The 15,356-nt window shown below is 41.5% G+C and overlaps 1 long non-coding RNA gene across 2 annotated transcripts; it reads right to left on the minus strand.

Annotated features, from left to right (window-relative positions):
* Window positions 1–14,318, minus strand: LOC134479639 (uncharacterized). 2 transcript variants are annotated; one of them, XR_010053183.1, is made up of 4 exons: window positions 14,025–14,318; window positions 10,419–10,601; window positions 9,080–9,308; window positions 1–2,596 (listed from the first exon to the last, which is right to left on the minus strand). It is a non-coding gene; the product is annotated as an uncharacterized LOC134479639 (long non-coding RNA). The 2 variants fall into 2 exon arrangements; XR_010053182.1 differs by having other exon boundaries at window positions 13,868–14,235.
* Window positions 14,319–15,356: the final 1,038 nt, after the last annotated feature.

The following is a 15,356-nucleotide window of genomic DNA, read 5'->3' on the forward strand; positions in this document are numbered from 1 at the left end:
TGTTTGTTTTTTTGTTTTTCTGCTTTTGACCGGAGTTTCTTTTCCTCCTTCTTATATACTTTACTGTCTTTATCATTTTATTATTATATTTGTTATTTTGTACAAAAACTCTATTTCTTGGATGTTTTCTTACAAGATTGACTTTATTTATTTTTCCTTCCTTTCTTTCTTCCTTCCTTCCTTTCTTTCTTTCCTTCTTTCTTTCAATTTCCTTTCTTCCTTTTCCCCCTCCACTCTTTTCCTCCTTTTGGATTTAACATTTTCCTCTATCTATGCATCCATTCCTTCTATCATCTCTTCAATGCCTGAGACTCTCTATTCCATCTGTTGGAGTCTGTTATTAAAATCTGCCTCTGAGAGACTATTTGAGTTCCTACATTTTACTCATACACATCTCTCTGTTTAAGTTTTCTTTATTCATTTCCTTCCACAGTTAGGGTTTTCACAGATTTCTTTATTTTTCTCTTTAAAGACCTCTATCATATGTGCAAATGCTGTTTTACAGTCTTTTTTATTCTCGTTCTTCAGTCATGCTGACATATTCAGGGCCTTCTGTGATAGTGTTGATGGGCTCTAATAGAGATTTGAATGCCCTGGCTGTACTGGTTGTGTTTTTATACTAGTCTGTAGGTATCTGGGATTGGGAAGATTATAATTCTAGGTGCTGGAGTCTGGTTTTGTGTGATAGAAAGTATTTGATCTCAACCATGAATTTCTACCCATCCTTTGTCCATTTAGTTTCCGGATAAAAGATGCATACAAGCTTTATATTTATGATAATCCTTAATTAGCACAGGAACTGGGCAGATAGCTATCCTGTACACTATTATGCATATTTCTCAGCCAATAATTCCATTGCATAATTTGCCATGGTTTTGTCCGGACTGCTTTTAACTCCAATTAGCCAATAAGCATGGCCATTATCTAAAGATTCTTACCTCATGGTGGTTTCTCCTCTGTTTACCTTCTTCTATCTACCCCTGTCATGGTCTCCTCCCACCCCCAAGCTGGGAACACCAGAGAACACTGATCTCAATTCTGCACAGCTTTTGAGTGTAGGCATTTTTATTTACAATTCAGAAATAACTTGGGGACACGGTCACTTAAGAGTATGGATTTGTGTTTTCTTTCTTTCTTTTGCTTTGTTGTTGTTTTTCATTTGTCTTTGTCTGGTTGGTTGGTTGGTTTTTGAGACAGTGTTTCTCTATTAGTATTTTCAAAAGTCAATTGATTAAGATATCTGGGGTCAGAGAAAGGACCACCCGTTTCCTTAAATCTTGTGTATGGTAATCAAGAAATTCTATTAAAACTTCTGAAGGGCCCTGTTACCCTTCAGCCCCAGGGTTTATATAGGTACCTCTGGATATTCTCTAATTTACCTTATTGATCAGGATGGTCTTAAACTCAGAGATCTGCCTGCCTCTGTCTCCCAAATGCTGGAATTAGAGGGGTGTGCGAGCATGCCAGGCTAGTGCCCTGAATAATTTCAAGAACTGAGTAGTTTCTCCCTGCTAAGAAAGATTTTGATATGCATGCTGTGCAGACATTTTCAGGGAGTCATGAAATCAGTATGATCTTGCTGACTCATGCCTGCTGATGCCTGCCTGGCTTTGCCAGGTAGTGCCAAAGCTGCTGATTCATGTTTACTATCCAGAGTCTACTGAACTGGACTGCTGATATATCTGTGAAGGGTTTGTGAGTAGATCAAGCTGCTGCTGCTGACCTGTGAACTGACTGCCGATTTCCCATCTGACAAAACAGATGGGAGTTGCTCCAAAGAACTATTTCTAAACAAGTCCACTCCCCCATATCCTTTCTTTCCCACTACCTCTGGTAAAAGTGGCTAAAAGGAAAGTTAAAATACTTAAGAACTATCATTAAAAATAGGTTTTAAAAAGTTGCAGTTATACTCCGGCTTTTTAGTTCCTGAGAAACATCCCTGGCTCTTCTGCAACTTGGTGTGTAGACCAGGGTGGCTTAAAACTTACAGAGATTTGTCTGTCTTTGCCTCCTGAGTGCTGGGATTAAAGGCATGTACCACCACCCCATCCGGTCAACAGCTCTTGAAAAGCTTCACTCACACATGTCATGGTGCTGTTTCTACCACATGAGTCACTAAGAGATAATGACACTCTTACCTTCCCACTCAAGTGGTTCTGTTCAGTACCTCTATTCCAACGCACATGATCCAAATTATTCTTCTGCCCCTAATGTTGTTTTACTTTTCTTCTGTTGCCATTTGGAAGTTAGTGTTGAAATTAGAAGCTTTAAAAGTCAATAAATAAATCGCAGAAGTTAAAACATGCACATGAACGATAATCAATACTTTACATGGCACAATGGTCAAGATATTTCTAAATTTAGAAAAAATATGAGGAACATCTATCACGTTAAAGAAACACAAGAGTTATCTCTGATACCTCTTCAGTTACCTACTCTAATAGGAACTAATGTTGAAAGCACCATTAGGAAATCTGTGTACTTTCCTGACAGAGACCAGCATTGGCATCCATCTGGTGTGCAAACTGAGGCAGGCAGCCATTGGGGTCAGTGCTTAAAGCTCCTGATGAGTGGATCCAGATACCTAAAGATGCTGCTGCCAAAGGAAACCAGAAATCAGAGAAGTTACTCAGCAGACCTTTTTATGAGGGAACAACGCTTAAATTACTGGGGCTGGCACTCCCTGAGGGTACTGGAAAAACTATGAACTTTTTCTAACTCCTTGGGGCCAGCAAGAAAGAAAGAGAAGGAAAGAGAGAAAATTCTCTCTCTCTCTCTCTCTCTCTCTCTCTCTCTCTCTCTCTCTCTCTCTCCTTCTCTCTCTCTCTCTCATCATACACACACAAACACAAATACACACACAAACACACACAGGCACATACGCACATGCGTGCACACACACACACACACACACACACACACACACACACACACTGAGTGGATGAAACAAAAGATAAAGTCCAGTAACTTCATATACACAAATATATGCATACAAACACACAGATGTATATGCATAGAAACCTATAGACAGACATATGTACATTCACACATAGATTAGTTAATGCAGACCTCCAGCAAGCAGGCTTCAAACATTACACACCTGGATGCATAAGTACACACAATAGATGGCCTGAGAAAGCTACACACACCCAGACAGGCAACAAGCTTTACACATATACCTACACATTGTCGATGGGTGAAAGGAACAATGTTCCAAACTACCATAGACACAAACATTACACATACACATATGTGGTGAATGAGGGTGGAAGCTCCAACCCTCATTCATGCAAATTCTGCACATATACATACATACATACATGCATACATGCATACATGCATACATGCATACATGCATACATGCATGCATACAAGCACACACAATTGATAGATAAAAGAACAATGCTCTAACCATCACACACACAACCCTTACACATATTCACACATACCCCATAGTTTATGTTAGAAGAAATAATGCTGCAGCCCACCACACATAAGCCTCAACAGAGACACATAGTTGATGGATGCTCCAATCCCCACAATTTATTCTTCATTTCATCCAATATATATCCCAGCAAAATCTTTCATGCAGTGTTAAATTACAATGTGTTTGTGTTTTAGTTTTATTGTAGTGAATGGTTAGTGAATGATGTGTTTTTCAATACCTTATAAGAAATAACATTACAAGTACAGGTAAAAAACAAAAATTAGTAGCACAAACCCATGAACATTATAACAAAGCAATTTATCATAGATTAACAAAGCGTAAGCAAGCAAGATAGTTTTCTCAGCCAGTTTCTCTTATGGCAGGCAGCAATTAACAATTCCAAAGAAATGAGTAATTGTTTTCTTATTTTTCTTAAAAGTAATCTTGTAAGAATCTTAAAAGGATCACAAATCTAAACTTTTATATAAAAATCAGTCATATCTTCCTTAAGTCCTCAGAATGTATATTGACTTATCAGAAATTCATACTAAGTCTTATCAGGATGCTGAGGGGAAAATGGGTATAAGAAATCAATTATCACCAGTCCAGCCTGAGTGAGAGTCATGTCAGCTACTAGTGCCATTGTACTTATTTCCTGATCATAAAGATCCTAGCTTAATCCATATGAGTGTGCCTTTCTGAACTTCAAATTATTCCCTAAGATTTTCTACATCATAGCCAATAGTAGAAAACATCTCAGCCTAGATTCACTAACAACTTTTATTCCCAATATTTTGTAAGGGTGGAGGTCATTGCTGACAATCTAAGTATCTAAGTTCTTCACAGGACCAAAAGCTTTTCCTCCTATTGATGCTGGACAGTGCCATCCTCTGCCACATATGTGACTAGAGTCATGGGTCCCTCCTTGTGTACTCATTGGTTGGGGGTTTAGTGCCTGGGAGGTCTAGTGGGGTTCGATTGGTTTATATTGTTGTTCTACCTCTGGTGTTGCAAACCTTTTCTGCTCTTTCAGTCTTTTCTCTATCCTCTCCATTGGGGTCCCCTTGTTCAGTCCAATGGTTATCTGCAACCATCCTCATCTGTATAGTAGGGCTCTGGCAGAGCCTCTCAGGAGACACCCTTTATCTGGCTCCTGTCAGCAAGCACTTTCTTGGCATCAGCAATAGTGACTGGGTTTGGTTGCTGTTTATGGAATAGATCCTGAGGTGGGCCAGTCTCTGGATGACTGTTTCTTCAGTCTATGCTCCATTCTTTGTCCCTGTATTTCCTCCCATGAGTATTTTGTTCTCCCTTCTGAGAAGAAATGACACATCCACATTTTGGTCTTCCTTCTTCTTGGGCTTTTGGTCTGAATGCTCTGAGTCCAGTGAAACCAAGGATGGGGATTGGAGCTAACTTCAGAGAGTTCTCTATTCTAGGTTTAGAGTGGCTCTTAGAGCTTACCACCACCCTAGAGCCTTAGCTCGTCTCCTGACTCACATGATAATGACTGCGAAACCAAGTGGACAGGTGCTTGAGAACAGCTATCTCAATTCCTGAAAGATCACCCTGTGGCATCTTTCTTTGGGTGCTGATAACAGGGTCCAGGGACTTTGGCCTCAGCCCAAAAGTAACGGGAAACAAAAAGAGAACAACCAGGGAACTTTCCTACCTCATACAGGAAGGGTAGGAAGGAGAGCCTGGTGCACATGCAGAGGCCTGCAAGGACCTGTCCTACCCAGTCTTTGTGCCCTTCCCCTTTTCAGCTTGTCAGAGGGGTTGCCAATGTCCAAGTGACCTAGCCAGGTACCTCTTTTTTTTTTTTCTTAGATTTGTTTTTTTTTTTTTTACTTTACATTTCAAATCTATCCCCTTTCCTGGTTTCCCCTCCATAACCCCCCTATCCCATCTATGAGAGTGTTCCCCATCCATCCACTCACCACTTCCTCCCTCCCTGCCCTGATATTCCCCTGCACTGCGGGGGCCCATCCATGGCAGGATCAAGGGCTTCTCCTCCCATTGGTGCTCAAAAAGGCTATCCTCTGCTACACATGCAGCTGAAGCCATGGGTCTGTCCATGTATACTTTTTGGATGGTGGTTTAGTCCCTGGGAGCTCTTGTTGGTGGGTGTTGTTGTTCTTATGGGGTTGCAAACCCTTGAGCTCCTTGAATCCTTTCTCTAAATCCTCCAATGGGGACCACATTCTCTGTTCAAGTTGCCAGCCTCTGTTATTTGTCATGCTCTGGAAGAGCCTTTCAGGAGACAGCTATATCAGGCTCCTCTCAGCTTGCACTTCTTGGCATCAGCAATATTGTCTGGGTTTGGTAGGTGTATGTGGGCTGAATCCCCAGGTGGGGCAGTCTCTGGATGGTCTTTCCTTCAGTCTTTGCTCTAAACTTTGCCTCTGTATTTCCTGCTGTGAGTATTTTTGTTCCTCCTTCTAAGAAGGACTGAAGCATCCACACTTTAGTCGTTCTCCTTCTAGAGCTTCATGTGTTCTGTGGATTCAATTTTGGGCAATCCAAGCTTTTGGACTAAACTCTTCAGGGCTCTCTCTCCTCAGATGTACCCTCAGTCTGTGTCATCCCTGGGAGGTCCCACCTCAATTGTAGCTGCTCTTCTGCACATATTGGAAACTAGTGTTTATTCCTTGTGAAGATGAATTTTTTTGACTCAGGGCCCTTCTGCCTCCTTTGCTCTCGGTGTATAGTAACACTGGAAGGTCATGGGGCTTGTTGTGTCTTCTCAACATCCTGGTTATGTTAATCGTTACCTGCCACCACTTTCTCTCCAGATTGGCCTAAACTTGGCTGAATATACCTTGGCTTTGGAGTTTGGCCTGGAATTTGTTATTTGAAAGATTAATTTGCTTAGAGTTGAATCTGCAAGCAGAAGATGTCCAGGAGTTATGCTGAGGTGGAATCACATCTTTGCCTCAGACAGAACCTTAGGCTCAAAATAGTCCACAGCACTCACCCTGTGTTGTGTCTGTGGCTCTCTTAACTATTGTTATTCAAAATCATTTGATCTGAGTGAAATGATTACAGATTAGGCAAAGGAAATGTGTCAAGTGGGAGCTTAGACAATACTATCCATACCTTAAAAAATAAAACCATATAGAGAGTGCAGTTCTTGGGCACACTAGGTTGAGAGAGTTGGAGAAATTTTTCCCTCAAATCCTCACTTATCTCACACAAACCCTCACCCTGATCTGTAAGGAGGGTTTAGAACAGTGATGACCCTCAGACATTGCTAGAGGTGTCAAATGGGTAGCCCTGTGAGAAGCCATGTACAACTCTTCGGAAAGTTCAACCTTTTGACACAGCGATTCCAGAACAAGAAGTAGGTGTCAGCAGAGAAACTGTGGCACACTAGTGTTGTAGTGGTCCACCTCTGAGCGGCCCTGAAGTAGAATTATGCAGATGTCCATCAGTCAGAAAGTGAAAAGATACAATGCTGTGCAGCCCTTCCATGGACTGTTGCAGAGTTTGATTATACATCCAAGCATTTGGCATTGAATTAGTCAGCCTTATCTTACTGGAATTATGTCTGACAATATCCCATTACAAGCTTTACCTTGGATTGTGGTAGATTTCCTAGTTGTTTGTGCTGGTAGTTTGGTTGCCCTGTCAGGTAGGGTATGGTAAAGGCACCTCATATTGAAAAATGCTACTCACTTTGCATCCAGTGGGAAACAGTGAGCCAGAGGACGGAAGAGGTTCACCTGCCCCGCCCAGTACACTACTGCCTGATGGTAAGCCTCCTGTGCACAGCCTTGTGAACTTGCTAAGCAGGCTTGGCTGACAGGCCAAGATGCCACACTTGTAACTTCTGATTTTCAGGGGAATGCACTTTATTGACTGAGCTGTCTTTAGGCTCTGCTCACTGTGTACTTACCCATTCCAGTTTTCTTTCTTATGCCACAATAGTAGACTGGGTGATCCCTTCTATTACCATTAACTGGGAAACTAACCACTAACTCCATCCATGAAGTATATGTGATCCATGGAGATTCTGCTTGTATGTGTGAACAAATATATTTGGGTGGGTTCAAAAGTGTATATGTCTGGATATCTGTCTGGCTGTATGTCTGTATGTCTGTATACATGCATGCCTCTGTGGACAATATAATCTTCTAATGACCAGGATGAGGACAGAATGGAGGAAAGTCTGCAGGACCCCCTGAATCAGAAAGAACTGGTCACTGAGCAAAAGGCCTTGTCTGAGAAGATGCACCATCATTTCGGTGTCACTGAGGTGATTTAAAAGCACAGAATGGGGGGCGGGGGGTGGGACCCAAGTAGATTCCCTGTGCTTATAAACTGTCTTATTGGGTGTGTGACTTTCTACATAGTTCTCAGCATCTGTCAGCTAGGAGCAGCTCAGAATATTATTCTTCTCCATTTTAAAAGAAATTCCATCCATGAAGTATATGTGATCCATAGAGATTCTGGCTATGGTGTGCTGATCCTTCCAGTCTGAGCTCTCTTGTCTTATCTGAGCCCAGTGCCTTTAAGTCTCCCCACAAATAGTTTTACGATACCCATAAACAAAGGAGTGATATAGTTTATTTTCTGCATGAGAATCTCCTTTAGAGTTCAATGCCTCCCCTTGGAAAGATTTCCATGCTACATATCACTTCAGTGTACATGTACTTCTTGAGATATTGTTTCTCTGGGTCTTTGTAGATATTGAGGTTGTCAGTAGAACCCAGGCAGATTCCTGCGCTGGAGGAATAATAATAGCCTTCATTTCAGGGATGGCCAGGCGTCCCAAGGCCTTCCTATTTTTTTCTAGGTTGTTCACCTCCTCAACTGACATTGAGACATTGCAATATGTTATATATGGGTGATTGGAATTATGTGCTGTTCACTGTTCAATTTTTAGCAGTTTTTAAAAGCTGAGAAAATATGCAGACCTGTGGGATCTCTTACCCTTCTCTCTTGGGCATTAGAGAATGACCTCAGATGAAAGATCATCCTGGATTATCCTGCTGAATTGTGCTGCTGAGTATGGGATAAGTGACATGGCATGTCCTCCTCAGGCCTTTTCCACCCCTAGGTCTGAACACTGCAGTAGAAGCTTGTACAGGGCCCAGACCAGGACTAGAGCTCTCAGAGACAGAATTGTCCACCAGGAGCATTGTGGGTGCAAAGATTGACAACACCTCCCGAATCTCAGTCCTCATAACCATACCAATCTTGGGCTGCATTTGAAAGACCTTGAGATATGGCATGGAACATGCCTCATGTTTAACCTTTTGACAACTTGTCCATCAACAACCAACCACCCCAAATGGGGCGTGTCTGTGTTCATCTTGAAGAGATTTTTACCATCTTACCTGCCCTTCTACTATGTTTGCAAGGCCAGCAACAGGCTGGAGGTAGATGTTAAAAAATCTGCAGCAATTGAATGCTAACTTACCTGCTGTATGTGGTTTTCAGTTTGAAGTTTGATTGTTTTATGCATTTGGTCTTCTTTGTTTACGTTTGAAGTTTTGTTATTTATTTGTTAACTTTAGTTTTTTTAATTAATATGCTATATTCCTAAGGCTATATACATTGAACTCATTGACTCCCCACTTTAAAATGTTCTTGAATAAATTAATGTTTGCCTATAAATAAAAATGTGACCTTTAACCCCTCACTCACAAGGCCGTCCTGAGTCGTGTGTGGTTCTTCCTCCTGTAACAGCACAAGTGTAAGGCAACAGTGGTTTTCTGCAAGTCTCATGCAGCGTAGGCTTCACCATCAGTTCACAGCCAGCCAGAGCTGCACAGGAAACTGTGCTCTTGATGTAGACAGTGTGTCGTGCTCTGTGGATCCCCCTTCATGATGAAAAATATCCTTGCTTCATCCCTGTGCTCACAAATTTAGCTTCCTTTATAATGACAAACAAAGGAGACACACAGAAGTATTTCTCTAATACAGTAGAGGAAATAAAAACATTCAGTATGGGAATATAAAGAGAGATCAGGACACACACAGCGGTATGCCTGTGGATTCCTTGAAATATAGCATCAGCTATGACTGCAGACTTAATGAATTCCACCAATTTAAGAGGAATGAATATTTTTACTATTTTTGTTGTTGGTTTGTTTGTTGTTATTCTTGGCAATGATATTTTTGCTGAGTTCATTTTGATGTATATCATAGCTTCTTTTGGGGAGGTGTTTCAGTTTTGAATTATTTCTTTTTTGCAATTTTTAGTGGATTTTTTTATCTATATATCAAATATTATGCCCCTTCCCAGTTTCAACTCATAAAACCCCCTATTCTCTCCCCAATACCTCTGCCTCCATGAGGGTGCTACCCCATGTGCCCACCCTCTCCCTCCCACCTCCCCATGTTTGTTTCCATGCAATTCTGCCAGCAGCCAGCAGAGGGCAGTAGATTTCACCCAAAACTGATGTGACAGAGAATTATTAATTGCCCCTTAGGTCCTCTGGGATTCAAATTCTCAAACAGATGAGCCATGTCTCCAGTCCCTGTCCTGGACTTTTGTAATGAATTCAATTAATTACAACCTGTCTGCCAATTCTGTGAGATCAGTGAGTGTTATTTAATTTGTCATTAATAATTTTTGAATGGCCATTTACAGAAATGGTAAACATTATTTCCATGTGCACATTCACTAATGGGCTTATATAAAACATATTTGAAAAACTAAAACACTATATATCAAGAAAAACCTAATTCAAATGGACTACATATATGAGCATAGTATTCACAACTGAAGAAACTCAAATGACTTAGAAACTCATAATAAATATTTATCATCCTTGGACATTACAGAAATGCAAATCAAATTATTCTGACATATTTTTTCATACCTTTCAGAATAACTTAGTTTAGTACCACATAAGAGAATTCATTTTTACTGGGTTAACGAGTGAGGGGAACATTGAGATTCTCTGATGGCAATGCAAATTTCTGTAGCAACTTTGGAAATCAGTATGCTGTTTCTTCAGGAAGGTGGGAATGGGTTTACCTCAAGATACAACTCCAGGGCATGTATCCTCATGCTGATTCATCCTAGTATAGAGACCCTTTCTCCACCGTGTTCACTGAAGCTCTCATAATGTTCAGAATTTAGAAATATTCAATTGTCCCTTACGAGATGAGTGCATAAAGAAAACGTGGTGCATTTCCAGACTGGATTGCTGATCAATAACTACAAAAGGAAAAAGGAAAGCATGTAATTTTCAGGACAATGAATGGATCTTGTAAAATTATCCTGGATGAGGTGATCCAGATCAATGAGGACGAATGGGATCCATATTCACTTTAATCTGAAGGTTAATTCTTCCATGTGTGTGACTGTATGATCAGTTTAGTGTGAGGGTCTAGGGACGTGGGCCAGACTGTCCCCATTTAGGGAAGTACAAGTTCACTCATGGATTGCTGAGGGACAGTATCAGGAACAGGAATGTTGAATGTGAAGAGACAGGGCGAGGGCGGCAATGGAGGGAACATAGAGAGGGACAGCTGATATTGAGGGTCATTTGAGGCAGTGAACTGAAGCCTAATGGAGTAGAAACACAAATTATTTTTTCAAATTTTTTATCAAAGTAACTAAATATTTATTATGGGTGCAAGGACAGAAGATAAAATATTGATTGGGTTCATCTATGTGAAATTTCAATAAAAAGTGAGTCACAGGGGCTGGGGATTTAGCTCAGCGGTAGAGCGCTTGCCTAGCGAGCGCAAGGCCCTGGGTTCGGTCCCCAGCTCCGAAAAAAAGAAAAAAAAAAAAAAGTAAGTCACAAAAATTATGGAGTTTAATCTTCAGTGAATCTATGTGACAGATAATGTATATCTGGTCCTTATGGAGACATATGTCAAAATCTCTGTTGGAAACATAAATATATTATATTATAAATGTGCAAATGTGTTCTAGGTACATTCCGACACTTTCCCTTCTATTAGCTTCTGCGTATCTGGTTTTATGTGGATGTCCTTGATCCTCTTGGACTTGAACTTTGTAGAAAGAAATAGAAATGGATCAATTTGCACTCTGCTACATGCAGACCACCACTTAAGGTAGCGTCATTTCTTAAAATGCTTTCTGTTTTTCATTAAATCATTTTGGAATCTTCCTCAAAGATCGCGTAATCATAGGTGTGTGGGTTTATTTAAGGGTCTTCAATTCTATTTCACTCATCCACCTGTCTGTGTTACCAACACCATTAAGGTTTTTTTTTTCACTGTTTCTCTGTAGTACATCTTCATGCCAGGAATGGTGATTCTCGCAGAAGTTCTTATATTGTTGAGAATTGTTTGGGCCATTGTTTGTTTTTTCTGTGAAGACTTGAGATGCAATTTTGATGGAGATTTTTTAATCTGTAGTTTGCTTTTGTTTAGATGACCTTTTATTAACCATGCTCCTTTACGATGATCCATGAACATAGGAAATCCTCCCATCTTCTGAGGTCCTCTTTGATGTCTTTCCTAAGAGACTTCAATTTCTTGTCATACAGCTTTTCACTTGCTCGGTTCAAATTATGCCAAGATATTTTATATTGTTTGCAAGTATTGTGAAAGATGCTGTTTCTTTAATGTCTTTTTCTGCCCATTTATCCGTTGTGAAGGAAAAGCCACTGTTCAGTTTGAGTTAATTTTATATATAGTCAATTTGATGAAGCTTTTTTATCACGATAGGAGTTCTCTGGTAGGATAAGTTGGCTGCTTATGTATACTATCATATCATCTGCAAAGAGTGAAAACAACTTCTTCCTGTCTGATTTGTATTCATTTGACCTCCTTTGTTGTCTAATTGCTCTAACTTGAACTTTGAGTGCACTGTTTTGAAAATAGTTAAACAGTGGAGACTGCCTTGTCTTGTCCCCGAGGTTAGTGGGATTGCTGCATGTTTCTCTCCATTTAATATGGTGTTTGCTGTTGGTTTGCTGTACATCGCTTCTGTTAAGTTTACGTATGTGCCTTGTAACAGAATCAACTGAGACACCAGCAGAAGTGTTCTATCTTGCCTCTCTCAAAAATGTGAAGATCAGTGAAAACGAAGCCTGGAGACCAAGGAAGCTGTTCAAATCCAGCTATGCAAGCACCTCATCACTGTCCATGAATCCTATTTATACTTTTTTTATGCTATGAAACAGATCTGGTGTGCAATGCATTTGTCAGGGGAGAGGAGGGGAATAAGGCCTGAAGAAGGGATAGAAGCACATGAGTGGACATGCAGACAAGCAGGCAGACAAACAGACAGAAGCAGAGCCATCAGACAGAGCAAAGAGTAGCAGAGAGGAAAAGAGAGGGGGCCTGCACTGAGAACAGAGAGAAATCTGGGGTGGTGTAGGGGTCTTTTATTCACTGCACACTTCTGGTGCATTTGGCAGGGGCAGCAGGTCATGACATAAGCAGCTGCTAGGTCCCTGAAGGCAGCCCAACCGAATTACCCACACACTCACATAGGAACCTAAGTTATTAACTCTCAGCTTTCTCCAACACCTGGAATTCCACCAAGCTGCGATAAACTCCTATCAAAGTCCTCCTCAGAGTTACACCTCTCAAAATTCATCCAGGAAGTGAGTTTAGTTAAAAACCCTCTTGTGGATGAGGACCACCAGCTCCTCCTCACCGTCTCTACCGACACGAAGATCTCAGCTCTGGGATTCACTTTCCAGGTTAAAACTGTAACAACATACCCCACACTAAATCCAAGCAGGCTTCAACCCTCTACCCTATCTCAGAGGAGAGTCTCTCCATGGCCTAAACTTGTGACCTCTTGGGGACCTCAAACTCTTACATAAAACCAAAATAAACAGATAAGATTACTCCTTCCATGGTGTCCTCCTGCCTCACATTTCAAGGTGGATAAAATCCTCTCTTAAGTCTCTCTTTGGCAACAAAGACCAACTCTGGAAATTCCTGCTCTACTGGAATTCATACCCGATGTTGACCGCAGAGGGAACTTGGATTTCAACACCACTGCCACTGTAATCGGCTTTGATTGACAGCGATTTTCCCTGTTCAGCTTCCTCTCTTCTGCTTCACTTTATCTATTTAGCCTCAATTCCAACAATTCTTTCCTCCAATCACCTAGAGCATGTTCTCAGTCTTAACCTACCACTTAATAAATCCGACTTCCTCTCTTTATCTCAGTAATGCTGTCCCTGCCCCTAATAGCACTGATGGAAGTTGATGATCTAAATACCTTGCATGAAAGATTATTATTTTTATACTTGCCTAATAGTCTAGGAAAAAAATCTACTTTCCTAAAAAAAAAAAAAAAGTTAACCAATGAGGGGTAGCTAAACATATCAATCCATATTCTTGTCAACTGCCCAGCCTGTCCTCCCATGCAGGTACAGATCTTGGCATTCTTTCTGTTCACTCTCACCCAATCCAGTCTCCCTCAGCTCATTTAAACAATAGTATCATGACTGCATTTATTCAAGGTTACGCAAAACGTCCCCCAACCTGCCATCGAGTCTCGGTTTTTGGCAAAGAAACACAACTGTGTCCTCCTGACTATCCAGGCATCTTCAGGTTCAGCTAGAATGAGTTTCTTTGGTTTGTTGGTATCCTCAGTTACAGAAAAGTCTGAAAACTGGTGAGATCTGGAACCAGCACCCACCGAATGTGGAGGGCAGCAGAACTCAGTGGCTTTAAGTTTCAAACCTGGGACAAGTGGCTAAGGGGCCTGCTCAACGTGTCAAAGCCGACCTGGCCTCCAGAATCCCTCAGAGTAGCGTTCCACGTGTGCGTTCTCCTGTCTCCTAACAACGTCTTCTCTAGCTCAGCCGTCATCCAGTCTGCTAGTCCAATCCACTCCAACTGCCTCGTGTTTTCACTCTGCTCCATCTCTTCTCTTTCCTAGCCCTATTCGATCTTTCTTCCTCATGGCTCCTCTCAGGTCCTTCCTGGAACTTCCTCATTTCCTCTAGGAACTGCCTAAGTCCAGCAGCTTCCCAGTGCCCCTGTGTCTGTTGTGGTATTGGGACCTCCCTCGGGTGGAGTTCCTCTGTGCTCCTCCTCGCGCCTTATGGCTGCACAGTTCTGTCTCCTGGCTGCCTCACCCTCCCTATGCGGACATCTTTCACCTCCTTTCCTGCTTCTCTCCTCAGACTCGATTCCTTTCTTGGACTCACAGATTTTTCTTTTTCATCCCGTTGTCTTGGCCTCGGAATAGCACAATGGCCAAAGACAGCGATTCCACATTCTCGCAGACTGTAACAGCTTCTGCCACCGCATGAGCAAACGGATCCCACGTCTCCTACCTCTAAGGTTCTACAGATTTCTACTCCTAAATCTCTGATCACCATGATTTCTCTGCTCTCTGTTCTCTATTCTTTTAAGACTATTGTGTAAGGGGTCTTTATCTCAGCGTTGATTTTGTAAAATCATTGGGTATGGTTGAAAATCCATAAAATCTGTAACAAAAGTTGGCTTTACACTTTTGTAACTAAGGATGGGTTTCTCAGTTTAACGGTAGCAGCCAAGGCTTCAGCCACCTTCCTAGATCTCTGCACACATAAAGTCCAGGCCTCCGGCCTCACTCTCCTATACCTGGGGCTGAGAACGACAGTTTACCTTGCTACCAGGCTTCAAAACGAAGATTTCAAAAAAAAATTTCCCAGTAACCAACCAGTAGTGAATAAATAGATAGAAAAACACTGTAACATTTTTAAAGGTTGTAAAAAGAAAATGTTTAGGGTCTAAGAAGGTGCCTTAGGGTTGGTAGATGTAAATTATGAAAGTTGGTGGGAGTGAAAGCCCTGGGTCTCCACGGCAACTTGGGCTTCACTGCTTCTTGTTTCAGTGTCTGGGATCCACACAATCTTCTGGGTTTCTCCGAAGGCCCTGGGTCACTTCTCCAACTCTGCCGTCTGTAGAACTCTAGGCTCTGGTCGACTACATTCCACTGTTGCTGCTATTCCATCATCCAGTGGACTCGAATCTCTAACAT

The sequence above is a fragment of the Rattus norvegicus genome, chromosome 7, assembly GCF_036323735.1.
Source record: "Rattus norvegicus strain BN/NHsdMcwi chromosome 7, GRCr8, whole genome shotgun sequence".
Lineage (NCBI taxonomy): Eukaryota > Metazoa > Chordata > Mammalia > Rodentia > Muridae > Rattus > Rattus norvegicus.